We start from the raw sequence: 2570 nt of genomic DNA, 5'->3' as shown, positions 1-2570 counted from the left end.
TCTGCCCACTTGTTGAGCCTGTCCAGGTCAGCCTGGATCACCCGCCTGTCTTCTGGTGTGCACAGAAACACCTGGTTTCTGGAGAGCACAGATAGGATCCAACCCAGGGTTGAGCTCCTCTGAAACCTGGGGCAGCTCCTGTTCTGTGAAAGACCAGAGCACATAGGTGCTTTGCTGGGGAAAGCACCAGCATTGTCCAATAAGTTTCCTGGCCCATGCTGGAGCTGGGTGCTACAGCCCAGGTGAATTCTGCAGTTGACCAGCCAACCAGAGCCAAAATATTGCTCATGCAAGTGTCTCCATTGGCAGTCATGAGTGTGGGATCTCACGCAAGGGATTATTAGGGGGACTTGGTGAATTCAGGAGCAGCTATTACAGTGTGTGGCTGGTAGGTGGTTGGGGAGCCAGTTTGCTTGGAGTCAAGAGTTACCCAAGGATGACATGGACTTAAGGGAGTGGGCAGACACTGGGCCACTGGAGAACCTGAGGCTAATGCATCTTTCTCCCTCCCTTTCAGAGGAGATAACTTTATCCCCAGCCTGACTTACAGCGGTATAAAGTATGCATTGGGCGTCTGCTCCAGTTTTCTTTTTTAATTCTAGCAAGAAACTGTTGGCTGCAGGAAAAACCCTCGTGGCACTTTGACAAGGATGTGATGTATGAGCTGCAGAGTCACGGGGGCATCATGGAGCTCCCACCCCTTTTCTTCCTGATTACACTGGGTGACCTGGCCTCAGCCTCTGGTACAGCATTGCCTGCCTTGCTTCTGGGCTATGATCAGGGATTGCAGAGGGAGGAGATGCTACCAGCTCTGTCCAATGGGGCCACCACGGCTGAGCTGGATTTGGGGCCCAAAGAGCCTGGCTCTAAGGTGACGGCACTAACTCCTGTCACAGCTGGAAGGGCATTCGGGATGGAAGGAGTGGAGACTGGTGTGTCTCCTGCATGGACCCTGGTTAGACGTTGCAGCCTTGCTCAAGACACATCTCCTCCAGATGTTTCTGGACAGGTCACTGTGGGGTTTCTCTGACAGCTTCAAAGCCCCTTTGTGCTGCTCACCCAGCACGGCTTGCTGGGGAGGCCACAGCAGGCAGCCCAGCACAGCCACACTCCTGAGTGTCAGGGATCAAGGTGGACAGGGATGTCTCTAACAGCACAATGTGTCCTCCCATCCCTTCTGCAGCACTGAGGTCTGAGCCCTTTCTTGTGCGGACGCTCAGCAAACTGTGTTTTGTGCTGAGGCTGGTGGAGACCAACAAGATGAAGCAGGCGCTGCGTGGAGATGAGTGCGAGTCCCTCCTGCAGGTGTCCCAGTGCTAACACCGAGCCTGGGCCCCACTGGAGTGTCCTACACTGGTCAGGGGGCCTCCACTGCACCTCCTGGGCCTCATCCAACCCCTGGTGGAGAACGATCCCCTCCTCGGGCTGGTTGGAAGCTCTGAGCAGCAAGAAGGATTGGGCCCTTTATGGCTCTTGCAGAGTATTTCCCAGGAGCCGTCACCAAGGCCCTGAAGCTCTTGGACCAGGAGCAAATGAAGCAGGTTGAATCCTAGTTGTAGTTCCTGGTGCCTGCTCCACCTGTCCCAACTTCTCCATCTGCCCCGAGCAGCACGGGGGCTGCCGGGACATTGTCATGACCACCAGGCCTGCGTGTCCTGCTGCTACTTCCTCACTCCAGTGTTCCTGTGCAGATGTCTTGTCTTTGCTCCCCCTCTGCAGTGGTGCAAGACTTTGCTCACGCTCCCAACATGAAATTCCGGGTCAGGGATGAGATCCTGTTCCCCATCAATCGGGAAGCCGACAACTGTTTCTACCTGCTCCCTTTTTTTAATCTCATGAGCAGCAGCTGGCTGAGCAGCGAGGACACAGAGCTGAGGGCTGCTGTCTTTCTAAATCTGTAGCACGTCTGTCACGTGTCACTATGTTTGTCTGTCTGTGCAGTCCTGGCAGGGAAGACCCAGTCTCAGGGGCTGATATCATGTGCGTGAGAATCTGCTCTGCCCGCAGGCACTGTGCAGTTGTGTGTGCTAATGTGTGCCAGTGAGCACTGGGATAGGGGCAGGTGCTTCCAGGTGTGTCTCTTTTGGTGCCCAGGGGGGTGGCAGCAAGGAGGAGTTTGCTCTCTTCGCACATGAACCTGGGCACATCAGCACAGCGGGAAGGTGTGATCCGTGAACCAGCCCCAGAGCCATATTTCACAGCCCTCCCGGCTGCCACCAGTGGGAACATGCAGACAGGGCTGGTCCAACGATGAACCAAGGGTGCTGTTGTCCTGAGAGGGAGAAAAACTGTGCCTCTTGCTGATCCAGAGGAACCTCCCAGACAGTCTGTGTGAGGGACTCAGTCCTGCCTTCCCTCTCTGCAGCTGCAGCAGGCTGCGGTCAAGGTGCTGGGATCCATGATGGCCCTCCTTCTCCATCATGAGAGGCATCATGATGCTGTTTTTGAGAGCCTCCCGTCTCCTGCAGCAGTATGAGGGAAGGGTTGACAAACTTCATGTCACCGTGGTGCGATACCGCCTGAGAAAGCAGCACTGGCCCGTGCCTGCCTGCGCGGGGATGTGGGTGTGA

At 55.8% G+C, this 2570-nt stretch overlaps 1 pseudogene; it reads left to right on the top strand.

Annotated features, from left to right (window-relative positions):
* Nucleotides 1–655: 655 nt before the first annotated feature.
* LOC112548627 lies at nucleotides 656–2570 on the top strand (annotated as a pseudogene).

This window comes from Alligator sinensis, unplaced genomic scaffold, assembly GCF_000455745.1.
Source record: "Alligator sinensis unplaced genomic scaffold, ASM45574v1 scaffold1619_1, whole genome shotgun sequence".
NCBI classification, from domain to species: Eukaryota; Metazoa; Chordata; order Crocodylia; family Alligatoridae; genus Alligator; species Alligator sinensis.
This window is presented reverse-complemented; position numbering and strand designations above follow the sequence as displayed.